We start from the raw sequence: 15742 nt of genomic DNA on the forward strand, positions 1-15742 counted from the left end.
TGAAGGTGAGTTCAAGGAGTATGAAGGTGGGCCAAGATTACCCTCAGAAAGTCATATTTGAACCATTTTAACAGAAATAAATGAATGAAGGAGAGCATACACTTGACTCTGTAAAGCATTACTACAATATTTTTAGGCAGGAAATATGTAAAAATAAAATATTCCCAAATGTACACCATGAAATTCCTGTGTATAGACAGTAAGAGATTATCTTTGACATTTTCCCTTGAATTTTAATGAAACTATTTATGAAATGTGCTATGTAGCTTCAGCATTACTTAGCAGAATGCACACAACATACTTTAAACTCTTAGGTAAATTATTAGAAAATTTATAATGGTGAAATTACCTTCAATGATTTCTGAGATTCCTTTCCTTGTTAGTACTTTAAATTTTACAAATATGCAGATATAGCTACAGATGTAGATGATTTGAGACACTTGGCTGAAAAGGTGCCAATCTTAGTAGAAGTCGTGAAACATAAAGTTTCCTAACATCAATTTACTTATCTATTTACTTACCCTCTTTCTTGAAATATAGAGGTTGTTTGCAAATATCTGGGTAGATTAAAGATGGTCGAAAATTTCTTGCTTTTCAACCCTACTGAGAATTAGAGTCTAATTCCACTCCTAAATTTCGGCCAGCCTTAGTTACTTGCTTGACCAACAAAATGCAGTGGAAGACTTGCAGCTTCTGCCCTTGGCTTTTTACAGCACGTGCTCTTAAAGCCATGAGCTACCATGTGAAAAGTCCACCTACCCTGAGACCAGCCTTCTGCAGGAAGCCCAGGCTAGTTTTACAGAGAGGCCATGTTGATAGAGGAGGCAATGCTGGCCAAACCGAGCACAAAAGCCAGGCATGTCAATAAAGCATTTATGGATGCCCCAAAACCAAACCAGCTACCTGCTGGCCCCAGCTGATGCCCTGTGAAACCAAAGAACAATCCAGCTGTATGCTGACTGAATTACTAGGCCCCCAAATTATATATTAAAGTGGCTCTTCTTTGAAAACACTAAGTTTTGGCGTATGAAACAAGATAGTCAAAGCAACATCTCAATCACTACACATTATAAAACAGCTACTTTCCAAAGAACTATTGCAGGAATCATGTGCATTTGCCTATACTATTCACTCACATATTAAACACATCTTCAACACTACCAATAGGCCAGGAAGTTTGCTAGTCACAGAGATGCAAAGTTGAGCATGACATGATTCTTGTTGTTAAGTAGCTTTCTCTTGGTGAGCACACAGACAACTTAATAGTAATAGTTTAATTCTATGTGCTGGACAACCATGTCGCACAATTCTGGGGACACATTCACATTGCAGTCTATCTGAATGATGCTAATTGGAGTTGAGAATACACATCCAGTCAAAAGGCCGTAGTATGAATGTTCCCCAAAGTTGGACTGCATAGAGGCCTACGTGATAAGCATCAGGCTAGAAGTATGCATCCAGTGTTACAGAATCACAGAGAAGAGATAGTAAAGAATGTATTTTTCCTGGAGCTTTTTAAAATCTTCACTGTAAAGACACTGGGAATTAATGAGCCCAGTAACACATTGTTATTGATAATGTATTTTAGAAAGGGTAACATTTATCCTAATGTGTATAATATAGCTGGGCTTAAGTAATTAATTTAAATTCTTACACATTTTCTAATCCACATTAGCAAACAGGGAAAACTATATAGAGAAATAAAATCAAAGTGAACTCAAAAAAATTTGTTGAAGAAAAATCTTTAAAAAATAAAAGCATACTTTTAAAAATATAAGAAAGGCATTATATAATGGTAAAAGGATCAATGCAACAAGAAGAGCTAATGATTCTAAATATATATGCACCCAATACAGAAGCACCCAGATACCTAAAGCAAGTTCTTAATGACCTATAAAGAGACTTAGACTCCCACACAATAATAGTGGGAAACTATAACACCCACTGTCAATATTAGATCAATGAAAAAGGAAATTAACAAGGATATCCAGGACTTGAACTCAGATCTGGACCAAGCAAATCTAATAGATATCTATAGAACTCTCCACACCAAATCCACAGAATATATATTCTTTGCAGCACCACATCACACTTACTCTAAAACTGACCACATAATTGGAAGTAAATCACTCCTCAGCAAATGAGAAAAAACAGATGTCATAACAACAGTCTCTCAGACCACAGTGCAATCAAATTAGAACTCAGGATTAAGAAACTTACTCAGAACGGCACAACTTCATGGAAACGGAACAACTGCCTCCTGAATGTTGACTGGATCAACAATGAAATGAAGGCAGAAGTAAAGATGTTCTTTGAAACCAAAAAGAATGAAGACACAACGTACCAGAATCTCTGGGATACATTTAAAGCAGTGTCTAGAGGAAAAATTATAGCAATAAATGCCCACATGAGAAGCAAGGAAAGATCTAAAATTGACTTCCTATCACCAAAATTGAAAGAGCTAGAGGAGCAAGATCAAAAAACCTCAAAAGCTAGCAGAAGACAAGAAATAACTAAGGTCAGAGCAGAACTGGAGGAGATAGAGACACATAAAACCCTTCAAAAAAATCAATGAATCCAGGAGCTGGTTTTTTGAAAAGATGGACAAAAGAGACCACTAGCCAGATAAATAAAAAAGAAAAGAGAGATGGTGAAACCCCGTCTCTACTAAAAATACAAAAAAATTAGCTGGGCATGGTGGCACGTGCCTGTAGTCCCAGCTACTCAGGAGGCTGAGGCAGGAGAATTGTTTGAACCTGGGAGGTAGAGGTTGCAGTGAGCTGAGGTCGTGCCAATACACTCCAGCCTGGCACCTGGTGATGGAGTGAGACTGTCTCAAAAAAGAAAAGAGAATAATCAAATAGATGCAATAGAAAATGATAAAGGAGATATCAGCACCGATTCCACAGAAATACAAACTACCATCAGAGAGTACTACAAACAATTCTATGCACATAAACCAGTAAACCTGGAAGAAATGAATAAATTCCTGGACACTTGCACACTCCCAAGCCTAAACCGAGAAAAGGTCGAAACCCTGAATAGACCAATGAAAAGGGCTGAAGTTGAGGCAGCAATTAATAGCCTAACAAACAAAAATGTCCATGTCCAGATGTGTTCACAGCTGAATTCTCCCAGATATACAAAGAGGAGCTGGTACCACTCCTGAAACTATTCCAACAATCCAAAAAGAGGGAATGCTTCCCAAATCATTTTATGAGACCAACATCTTGATACCAAAACCCGGCAGAGACTTAACAAGAAAAGAAAACTTCAGGCCAATATACATGATGAACATACATGAAAAATCTCAATTAAATACTGGCAAGTCGATTGCAACAGCACATCAAAAAGCTTATCCATCACAATCAAGTAGGCTTCATCCCAGGGATGCAAGACTGGTTCAACATATGCAAGTCTATAAATATAATTTACCACATAAACAGAACCAAAGACAGAATCCACAATTATCTCAATAGAGGTGGAGAAGGCCTTTGACAAAATTCAACCACCTTTATGCTAAAACTCTCAATAAACTAGGTATCAACAGAATGTATCTCAAAACACTAAAAGCTATTTATGACAAACCCACAGCCAATTATACTGAATGGGCAAAAACTGAAAGCATTCCCTTTGAAATCCAGCATTAGACAAAGATGCCCTCTCTCACGACTCCTATTCAGTATTGTATAGAAAGTTCTAGCCAGAGCAATCAGGCAAGAAAAAGAAAGAAAGTGTATTCAATTAGGAAAGGAAGAAGTCAAATTGTCTCTATTGGCAGACGACATGATTATACATTTAAAAGACCCCATCCTCTCAGCCCAAAATCTCCTTAAACTGATAAGCAACTTCAGCAAAGTCTCAGGATAAAAAAAAAATCATTGTGCAGAAATCACAAGCCTTCCTATACACCAATAACAGACTTAAAGAGAGCCAAATCAAGAATGAACTGCCATTCGCAATTGCTACAAAGAGAATAAAATACCTAGGAATACAACTAACAAAGGATGTAAGGGGCCTTTTCAAGGAGAACTACAAACCACTGCTCAACAAAATAAGAGCGGACACAAACAGATGGAGAAACATTCCATGCTCATGATTAGGAAGAATCAATATCATGAAAATGGCCATACTGCCCACAGTAATTTATAGATTCAGTGCTATCCCCATCAAGCTACCAATGACCCTCTTCACAGAACTGGAAAAAAACACCTTAAACTTCATATGGAACCAAAAGAGAGCCTGAAGAGCCAAGTCAATTCTAAGCAAAAAAAAACAAAGCTGGAGGCAGCATGCTGCCATACTTCAAGCTATACTACAAGGCAACAGTAATCAAAACAGCATGGTACTGGTACAAAAACAGAGACATAGACCAATGGAACAGAACAAAGGCCTCAAAGGCAATGCCACACATCTACAACCATCTGATCTTTGACAAACCTGAAAAAAACAAGCAAGGGGAAAGGATTCCCTGTTTAATACATGGCGTTGGAAAAACTGGCTAGCCATGTACAGAAAGCAGAAACTGGACCCCTTCCTGACCTTACACTAAAATTAACTCCAGATGGACTATGAGTTAATGCCATAAAAACCCTAGAAGAAAACCTAGGCAAAACCATTCAGGACATAGGCATAGGCAAGGACTTCATGACTAAAACACCAAAAGCATTGGCAACAAAAGCCAAAATAGACAGATGGGACCTAATTAAACTCCAGAGCTTCTTCACAGCAAAAGAAACAATCATTAGAGTGATCCAGCAACCAACAGAAAGGGAAAAAATTTTTGCAATCTACCCATCTGACAAAGGACTAATATCCGGAATCTACAAAGAACTAAAACAGGTTTACAAGAAAAAAAAAAAAAACATTCAAAAGTGGGCAAAGGATATGAACAAACACTTTTCAAAAGAAGACATATATGAGGCCAACAAACATATGAAAAAATGCTCATGATCAGTGGTCATTAGAGAAATGCAAATCAAAACCACATTAAGATACCATCTCATGCCAGTTAGAATGTTGATCATCAAAAAATCTAGAGACAACAGATGCTGGAGAGGATGTGGAGAAATAGGAACACTTTTACACTGTTGGTGGGAGTGTAAATTTGTTCAACCATTGTGGAAGACAGTGTGGCAATTTCTCAAGGACCTAGAAATAGAAATTCCATTTGACCCAGCAATCCCATTACTGCATGTATATCCAAAGGATTATAAATCATTCTATTATAAAAATACATGTGCACATATGTTCATTGCAGCACTGTTTACAATAGCAAAGACCTGGAACCAACCCAAATGCCCATCGACGACAGACTGGACAAGGAATATGTGGCACATATATACCATGGAATACTACACATCCATAAAAAATGATGAGTTTGTGTCCTTTGTAGGGACATGAATGAATCTGAAAATCATCACTGTCAGCAAACTGACAAAAGAACAAAAGATCAAACACTGCATGTTCTCACTCATAGGCGGGTGTTGAACAATGAGAACACAAGGACACTGGGAGGGGAGTGCCACACACTGGGGATAAGGTGAGGGATAATGGGGTTAGGGAGGTTGTGGAGGGATAATATGGGGAGAAATGCCAGATATAAGTGACGGGGGAGGGGATGGAGGCAGCAAACCACATTGCCATGTAGGTACCTATGCAACAATCCTGCATGTTCTGCACATGTATCCCAGAACTTAAAGTGCAATAAAATATACATATGCAAGAAAGAAAAAAAATGAAGCCAAAAAAATGCAGAGTTCTAGGGTGGGGGTATAATCTTATTCATATATCTTAACACACCCTTAAAGAAAAATTATTTAAGTCAGTTGCAATATTTTTCTTGCAATTTTCTCCATTCTACTGTTACTTTAATTCTAAATGGTTAAACAAAGCATATTTGTAAAATGGAAAGAAGCCTCCAGGTCACATACCAAAGAGACAAATTCCTGTCTTTCCTATTATGAGTAAAGCAACTTTCCTTTAAATCTTTTTCCTGTAAAGCAAGTTGATAATATTCATTACCTATGGAAGATAAGTTTTCTATCATATGCTACTGCTTCATTATGTAAAGTCACCAATAGTTCAAACTAAAATGTATGTGTGTAGAACAATGCTGAAACATTGATATTTTTCTCTAATTACTTCTCCATTCATACCAGCATACTAGAGACAGATTATAATGAGACAGATTATAAATTAGGATTAATGGTTATTAATTTATACTCAAAGGTGACACAGAAATTTACATTTGCTAGCTCTTCGGTCACCTAACACTCCATGTGGAAGAGAAGGGTGAAAATACCATCTAGTTCAAAGCTAAATAAGTGTAGTCACTTCTCTTTTACATCAGTGTAGTTTAGGAAGGTTTCAAATAAGTAAACAATCTTTTCAGTACAATTGGGTCAACTACCACACACATTAGACATTTTCCAAATCTTCATTATAGTCCATTCTTAATTTTAGGGTAATAATTCTAAGGGTTCATGATCTCTTTACTTACAGTGCTCTAGTGTCATCTCAGATCTCAACTTATCCTCCCAGCTGCCTAAGACAGAAATTTCCTGGTTTCTCTTGACTTTTTCCTTTTCCTCATTTCCTACACTTAATTTATCTCAATGACTTGCATTCTGTCTCTGAAGTCAGAGGGTTCTACACATGAGAAAACACAGGAGGACAGCTATTAAAATACTTATTCCTGATAATCACACCTGAAAATTCAGTGGGCATTGGCTCTATATTTTGTTTAAAACTCCCCAGATAATTATGATGCATAGTCAGTTTTCAGAAACACTATGCTTAAGTATTTATCTAATTTCTCATATTCTCTCCCTCTGTGTTGGAGTTACATGAAATACTTATCTCCTACCTAAACTGTTCCAATTGTTTCCTATTTTTTCCTCTCTTACTCTATTAATTCCCTTCGAATTTCAGTTGATTCTCTACACTCATTATATCATTCTCTTTTTAAAGCTTTTAATAAAATCGTGGTTCATTTTGCAGGATGGTAGTATCTGGAGGATCAAGGAGGACTTCTGGGATTTTGGTCATGTTCTGTTTCTTATTCTGTCTGTTGGCTACATGGGCCAACTCTCTTTCTGAACGTTCACCAGGGGCTACCTTTAGATGTGTTCCTTTTTCTATTTGTATATTATGTTTCAGGCTTTTTTAAAAAAGTGAAAATGAAACTGGTAACTCTTCTTCAGGTACTTCTCTGCAGTACTCCCCTGTACTGCATTTCTGGCTATTTTTGTGACATGACTCTGTCCTTTTGTACAGACTCTGTTCCTTCTCCTTAGAACCCCTTTCCTGCCTTCTCTGCTTGGTAACTTTCTTAGGAACAGTCTTACCTTTAAATAGAGTTATTTGCTTTCTGTTCTATGTTCCCATATCGCTTTACTTATTAATCTGTTTTTGTTGTCATTACATTATTGTGTAATTTTTTTGTTTCCACCTCTGTATCTCAGGTTGTAGATTACCTCTTTTATTCATCTTTATGGTCCCATGCAGAGAACAGCAATTTCATATTACTGCAATTGGCAAATGCTATGAGCTCAACAATGCATTCAAAATAAATGAGTGCCTCAATATAAGTTGTGGTTTCATTGACAAGACAGGTGTCTTAGACAGTTTAGGCTGCCATAACAAAGTACCATAGACTGGTGGCTTGTAAACAACAGAAATTTATTTCTCACAGTTCCAGAGAAAGGAAGTTTGAGATGAGGGTGTCCCGTTGGTCAGGTTCTGGTGAGGGGCTTCTTCCAGGGTATAAACTGTTGAATTTTTGTTGTATCCTCACATGGTGAAAACAAAGTGAGAGAGCTCTATAGGGTGCTTTTTATAAGGGCACTAATCCCATTCATGAGGGCTCTATCCTCATTATGTAATTGCTTCTCAAAGGCCCCACCTGCTAATACCACCATACTGAAGGTTAGGACTTTAACATATGAATTTGAAGGGAACGGAAACATTCCATAACAATAGGAAATCCTGTTTCAGAAAATAAAGGGATCAAGAATAAATCCTGTTTTTAGGGATGAAGTTAGGGCTTTTAGACGTAGGTACTTTGAATTTGGATGAATACAAGCACAACTAAATAATTGAATGTGATGAATCGTGACTATAGTAATAATCTGAACTGATAAGCCCCAGCCTAGGAAGAAAGAGCCCTGGGTTACAGTTCAAGCCCTAGAATCCTTGGAGCTTTGGATAAGTCACTTCATCTTGTAAGTGCTTATACTTTCTGTATCCATAAAAAGTGGTGGAGGAAGGTTTTTAATAGCTTTCTAAGGTCCTCTGCTTAGGATGCATCCCATTGTGTCTGCATAAGCATCAAGAGGAAGAAGCTATCGGTGTTTCACAATTCATCATATGAACTGCCGGGTAAGAGGCATAAATGTGATTCTTTCGATCTGTGTTTCTTTTCATTTCCACTCTATTAGAGTTTATCAGTCATGAGATAAATAAATTCTATCAATGTGTGTTCAACAGAGAAAACAGTTATCCAATTATTTCAAAATGTAATATATCGTTTAGCAGCCAACTTTCCTAAGGATTGTAAAAACAACTTTATTGAGACGTAAGTCACATGCTATACAATTCACTCATTTAAAGTTTACAATTCAATAGTTTTCAGTATATCCAGAGTTATGCAAATATCATCACAAGGAATTACAGAGATTTTATTACCCTTCCCACCAAAAATTCCTGTACTATTAGCGATCAATCCCTCAACTCTCCCTTCCCGACTCCCAGACTTAGTCAACTCAGATCTACTTTCTGTTTCTATAGAGTTGCCAATTCTGGATATTTCATATAAGCAGAATCATTAAATATATGGTCCTTGGAGAATGGCTTTTTCACCAATCTCATAACTTTATTCCTCTTTATTGGAAAACAATATTCCATTATGTAGATAACCACATTTATCCACTCATCAATTGAAGGAATTATCAATAGTCTATTATAAATAATGCTTCTATGAACTTTCATATACAATATTTTCTATGGATGTGTTTTCATTTCTCTTGAGTATATGCCGACAGAGACTTTCTCCTTGGCCAAACTTTTCAGGCTTTCCTGGCCTTCTTGGCCTGCCACTCTGCCCTTGGCTGCCAGTTCTTTTAGCGAAGAATATATCTAAGTCAGTTTAGCAAGAAGCTTTCCCGCCCTTCATAACTAATCAAGTTCCTCATTCTCCACCCTTAATATTCAAGTTTTTGCCCAGCTTTTTGCAATCTTGTTAGGCTACCTTGCAGGAATCCCCTTCCTGATGTCTCACATCAAATTCCTCTTAGTAATTTTCTGTCTACTGACCCTTTTGCTCTGCTCTTCTGGTGGCCTTCACTGTAGATGAAGTTTAGTTTAGTTCTGTACTAAAGTCTTTATCCCCATTTGTATTAGTTTATTCTTACACTGCTAATAAAGGCATGCCAAGTAATTTATAAACAGGTTTAATTGGCTCACAGTTCCGCATGGCTGTGGAAGACTCACAATCATGGCTGAAAGAAAATGAGGAGCAAAGTTACCTCTTACATGGTGGCAGGCAAGAAAGCTTGTATAGGGGAATTCCACTTTATAAAACCATCAAATCTCATGAGATTTATTCACTATCACAAGAACAGCATGAGAAAGACCCTCATCCATAATTCAATTACCTCCCATTGGGTCCCTCTCACAACATGTGGGAATTATGGGAGCTACAATTAAAGATAAGATTTGGATGGGGACACAGTCAAACCTTATCTCTGCTGTAATAGCCCAGATAAAATCTGTGTTGCCACTTTTAACAAATGTTCAGTACATTTTTTTTCCAATACCTAGCAGTGGAATTGCTGGGTCATATGTTAATTCTGTTTAAACTTCGAGGAAGTTTTAGACTGTTTTCCAAAGTGGCTGCACCATTTTACCTTTCCACCAGCAATGTATGAGAGTCCCAGTTTCTTAACACTCTTGCCAACATTTATTATCAACCTTCTTTTTAATTTTAACTATCATTGTGGGTATCAGAGGTATCTCATGGTGGTTTGCCTAATGGCTAACAATGTTTAATATCAGCTCTATACCTACATAGTGCATATTGGCCAATAATCTTTGGAAAAATATCTTCTTAGATTCTTTGCCCATATTTATATTTAGTTATTTGTACTTTTATTATTGAGTTGTAAGAGTTCTTTATATAGTCTGTTTGAAAACTCCTATCAGACATATAAGGAAAATGTTGGCCATGCAGAATGAGTTGAAAAGTGTTCCTTCTTTGCTTACTTTATTTGGGCAGCTTTAAAAAAATACCATAGACTAGGTGGCTTATAAGCAATAGAAATTTATTTCTGAGAGTTCAGGAGGCTAGGAAATTCAATGGCATATTTGGTGTCTGTTGAGGGCCTACTTACTGATTCTCATAAGCAGCTGCCTTCTCATTTTAACTTTCACAAAGTAGAAGGGATGAGGGAGTTCTCTGGCACTTGTTTTATGAGGGCACTAATTCCATTCATGAAAGCTTTACCTTCATCACCTAATCACCTTGCAATGGCCCCACCACCTAAGACTATCACATCAGGTATTAGGATTTAACACAGGAATTTTGTTAGTATTTAACATGTGAATTTTAGTCTACAGCACTCTATTACTATATTTTGGAAATATCTGTGAAGAACTGATATTACTTCTTTAGTGAAATTTACCAGTAAAGCCATCTGGGCCAGAGCTTTTATTTGTGGGAAGTTTAAAAATTATGAATTCAACCTCTTTACTTGTTATAGATCTATTTAGAGTTTTCTTTCTTCTTGAGTCAGTTTTAGTAGTTTATGTCTTTCTAGGAATTTGGCCATTTTAGCTAAATTACCTAACTCAGTGGTTACAGTTGTTTATAATATTCCCTTTTAATCATTTTTATTTCAGTAAGATCAGTAGTGATCTCCTTTCTTTCATTTCAGAGTTTAGTATAATAATTTGAATCCTCTCTGTTAGTTTCTTGGTTAGTCTGTCAATTTTGTTGATCTTTGCAAAAACAAACATTTGGTTTCATTGACTGTATCTATTATACTTCTATCTGCTTAAACTAATTTGTGTTCTCATCTTTATTATTTGCCTCCTTTCTATTGACTTTACGTTTGGTTTGTTCTTCTTTTCCAATGTGTCTAAAAATAGAAGTTTAGGTTATTAATTTGAAATCCTTCTTTTGAAATAGACATTTACAACTATAAATTTTCCTTTAAGCACGGCGTTAGCTGTATTCCCTAAGTTTGGGTATATTTTCATTTTTATGCATCTTAAAGCATTTTCTAATTTCCCCTATTACTTTCTTTTTGACCCACTGGTTATTATTTAGAAATACCTTGTTTAATTTCAATGTAATTTTAAATTTCCCAAATTTCCTTCTATTATAGATTTCTTATTTATCTAATTGTCATTGGACACATTGTATGATTTGAACCTTTCAAATTGATCAGTGTTGTTTTACATACTGGTATATGATCTGCCTTAGAGAAATTTCCATGTGTTCTTGAGAAGAATGTGCATTCCGCTATTGTTGAAAGAAATTTTCCAGCGATTTCTAGGTTTACTTCATTTATACTATTTGTTAGAGACAGAATGCTTATTCCCAGGTACCACAAGGAAAAATTAGCATTCAGACAAAAAGTTTTCTCAGTAAGGCAATTTTACTTTCTGCAGAAAGGGCACTGTTTGTTAGCCATCTTGCCAGAGAATACAATGAACAAAGGAAAGGCAGGCATATTTATTCCTTATTCATTGAGTCTTTACTGCTGTGTCTAATCTCCATTGGTTGGAGCCAGATCTCACAATCTAAACTAAAACCCGATTGGCTAACAACTTAAAACTTTCCTGAATAGGTAAAACAATGGAGAAACAAGGAAAAGAGGGAGTCCAAATAAGGAAGGGGCATAGGCTGTGAGCTGGGACATGCCTGTGAGCACATCCAGCACAAATATCTTGGTTAAAGTACAAGGAAATAGAATGTACTTATCCCCTTATGTGTGACAGCTACATAGGATAGGGCTTAACAAAGAGTTATTAGCAAAAAGCAAGAAGGCTTTGAAGAAAGTTAGTCTTTGAAAGAAACTATTATTTCTAATATTTATTATTATTCTTTAACAAGAAGGGAAACTTTGAAGAGGAACTTTTTACTTTTTGCACTATTATTCAAGTCTTCTATATCCTTGTTGATTTTCTGCCCAATTAATTGTTCTATCTAGTATTGAAAGTGGAATACTGACTTATTTTAGTTCAATATTCTACTTATGTCTTCAATTACATCAGATTTTTAAATAAATGTTGGGACACTGTTGCCATATGTATATATGCTAAAAATTATTATATATACCTGATGGATAGACAATTTTATTATAAACTTTTCTTTTACCTCTAGTAACTTTTTAATATAAATCTGATTGAAAATTTTATTGTAAAATGTTTTTTTATCACTAGTAACATTTTTTATATGTCTGCTTGTCCAATAAAAGTATAATCACTCCAGCTCTCATATGGTTTCTACTTGTATGGTATATCTTTTTTCAATTTTTTACTTTCAATCTGTTTGTATTTTTGAATCCAAAATGTGACTTTTTCATTTTAATTTTTTTTTTTAATTTTTTGAGACAGGGTCTCACTCTATCAACCAGGCTGGAGTGCAGTGGTGCGATGTCAACTCACAACAGCCTCCACCTCTTGGATTCAAGTGATTCTCCTGCCTTAGCCTCCTGAGTTTCTGGTTCTACAGGCATGTCCCACCACACCCAGCTAATTCTTTTTGTGTTTTTAGTAAAGACAGGGTTTTACCATGTTGACCAGGCTGGTCTTGTACTCCTGGTCTTAAGTGATCCACCCACCTGAGCCTCCCAAAGTGTGGGGATTACAGGCATGAGCCACCTCACCTGGCCTAAAATGTGACTTTTTAGACAACATGTAATTGGACTTTTTATTTGTTAGTTTTAACCCAGTCTCATAATATTTGGCTTTTACACTTGATGTTAATATTGGTATGCTTAAATTTATATTTGCTATTTTATCTGTGTTTCATATCTTTTTATTCTTCTGGTCTTCCTTTGCTTTTTTTCATTAATTTTGTTAATATTTTTGGTATATCTTTTAATCATTTTATTATTTCACTATGTTTTTAGTATATGTGCTAGCAAAACACTCTCTTTTTTTAAAAGTAATTTTCTTAGCAGTTGTTGTAGGCTTTACAATATACAAATTTACTGGTCAGAATATATTTCAGATTTATATTAAATTTTAGTGAGATAAAAAATGTATTCATATATAGCCCTATTGTTACCTCCCTCTTTTCATGCTCTTGTCACTAAATATACTATGGCTATGTTACAAACCCAGTAATATATTGTTATAAGTATTACTTTATAAAGTTTTATGTCATGGAAGAAGCTGAGAGAAGAAAGGAGATTTTGTTTTTGAGACAGGGTCTCATTCCATTGCCAAGGCTGGAGTGCAGTGGCAGGATCATGGCTCACTGAATCCTCGACCACCTGGGCTCAAGTAATCCTTCCACCTCAGCCTCCCAAGTAGCTTTAATCATGCCCAGCTAAATTTTGTTTTTGTATTTTGTAAAACAGAGACAAGGTTTCAGCATGTTGCCTAGGCTGGTCTTGAACTTCTGGGCTCAAGTGATCCTTGACCTGTTAAAGTACGAGGATTACATATGTGGCCTACCATGCCTGGCCAAAATAATGCTGTAAATAAATAAATATAAATGGTTCTCCTTTTGTGTTACTGTTGTTATATATTTCAGGTCTATAAAATGTATTGTGATAATTACTACTTCATATAATTTTATGTCCTCTAAAGAAGCTAAAGAAGAAAACGGAGCAACTATATGTTTATAGAGGTTGTTATATTAAACTTCTAATTTCCATTTCTGGTTTTCTCCATTTTTCCCTGTGGATTTGAGTTGCTCTCTGTTGTCAGTTTCTTACTCTAATAAACTTTGCTCCCACAAACTTCCTTTGTGTTTTTATTGCAAATGTGTTATATATCTGTATATTGTAGATTTAACAAAATAATTATATATATTGTTTTATACAACTTATTTTTAAATCTGTTCAGGGAATAAGGGAGAAAAAAATCTAATTATAGTGTCTCTACAGTTATCTACATAATTACTTTCATGTGGATTAAAAGTATAATAACCAAAATAAAAACTTACTGGAGAGGTTCAGTTCAAGCTTTGAATTGACAGAATGACAGACGTCAGACAGAATTCCTCTCTCATGTCACTTGCCTTCAGCCTGAAGAATTTTCTTTTGCATGCCTTATAAAGTAGGTTCAGATAATCAAAAAATTGCTTTTTTTTTGTATAAGAAAATGTTTTTGACTTCATTTTCTAAAGGATGTTTCTTAAGATAGAATTTTTGGTTTATAATAATTTTAGCCCTTTGAATATGGCATCCCACTACCTTTTGGCATCCATTGGTTCTGATGATGAATCAACTATTGGTCTTACTGCTAATGGGGTATGTCATTTTTCTCTTGCTGTTTTTAGGATTTTTCTCTGTCTTTCAACCTTTTAATTATGACATATCTGAATGTGGATCTCTTTTTAGTTATCATCTTTTCGAGTTCAGTTCTTCAATTACACCTGAAGGTATTCCACATTTCTCTGAGGCTGTTTATGCTTTTTCACTCTTCTCTTTTTTCTTCAGATTGCATATACTCTATTAATCTGTCTTCAAGTTCATTGACTATTCTGTCAACTGGAAGCTTGAATTTAACCTCCCTAGTAAGTTTTTATTTTGGTTATTATACTTTTGAACCCCTAAACTTCCATTAACTCTTTTTAAAAAGTAATTTATCTATTTATCGATAGTATCTATTTAATGAGACATTGTAATCACATCTTCCTTTAATTTTTTAAGCCTGGTTTGCTTAAATTCCTTGAACATATTTGTAATAGCTGCTTTGGAGTCTTAAGTCCAACATTGGGCCCTTTCAAATATAGTTTCTGTTGCCTGTTTTTCTTCCTATGTATGAGTCATGCTTCCCTGTTTCTTTGTGTGCCTCACCATTTTTCACTGAAAACTCAGCATAAAAACTCAATACTGATCTTCTTCCCACCAGCTTTGAACTTACTGCAATTGTTTGCTGGTTTAGTTGCTTAGTGAGTTTGCTGGACTTTTTAGCAAATTCTATTTTCACTTCAGTGTTCAGCCTCTGATTTTGTTCCTCAAATGGCACAGTCCTGGGTATATACACAGCCACTCTACATCCTACATGCTGAGGGATGACAGTGGTTTTAGCTGAAATCTCTTTGACTTTCTATTTCCTTGTCCATGCTAAGAGTCTAAGTGTTATAATTTTATAGCTATTGAACTTTAATAATGGCTCATTGATTGTTCTTTATTGATAATGTTCAGAGGCGTAAATTAGTTCACAGTCTGAACCAAGGATTATTATGTCTTTTGCAAAGATGGTCTTTGAGGGCAATCTTTGCAGCTTGGTCAGACCCCAGGAGGACTCTTCTAGACTGTGTCTTTCCCTGATTCTCTGTTAAACTTCTAGCTAACCTACCATTTCACTTGTTCTCATGGAGCTACCTGCCTTTCCTTAGTTTCTCACCACCATAATCTTTTTTTTTTTTTTAATTCCAGCATCCTTAAGTTTGAACTTTCCTAAACTCTATTCCAAATAATCCCAGTCACCATGGTATGAGCAGTGGATCTCTCTGTGCTTACAGTCTGCTTCTCTTCCTGTGAAGGACCTACATAAT

The sequence above is a fragment of the Callithrix jacchus genome, chromosome 9 (genome assembly GCF_049354715.1).
Source record: "Callithrix jacchus isolate 240 chromosome 9, calJac240_pri, whole genome shotgun sequence".
Taxonomy (NCBI): domain Eukaryota; kingdom Metazoa; phylum Chordata; class Mammalia; order Primates; family Cebidae; genus Callithrix; species Callithrix jacchus.